This window comes from Eimeria mitis, genomic scaffold (genome assembly GCF_000499745.2).
Source record: "Eimeria mitis Houghton genomic scaffold, Emh_scaff3725, whole genome shotgun sequence".
Taxonomy (NCBI): domain Eukaryota; phylum Apicomplexa; class Conoidasida; order Eucoccidiorida; family Eimeriidae; genus Eimeria; species Eimeria mitis.
In genome coordinates, this window is record NW_013572067.1 from 397 (window position 1) to 632 (window position 236).

A 236-nucleotide genomic window follows, 5' to 3' on the forward strand; every position below is an offset into this window, starting at 1 on the left:
CTGCGAAGCCTTGTTCGTACGGCTTCTGGCTTTGGTATTGCGCGTTTGTTGTTTCTTCTGTTCTTTCTGCTGCTGCTGTTTCTGCTGCTGCTGTTTCTGCTGCTGCTGTTTCTGCTGCTGCTGTTGCTGCTGCTCTTGTTGCTGCTGCTCTTGTTGCTGCTGCTCTTGCTGCTGCTGCTGCTGCTGCTGCTGCTGGTGTTTTATAAGTTTGTATTGTGAGTGTTTGGCTTTCTGTA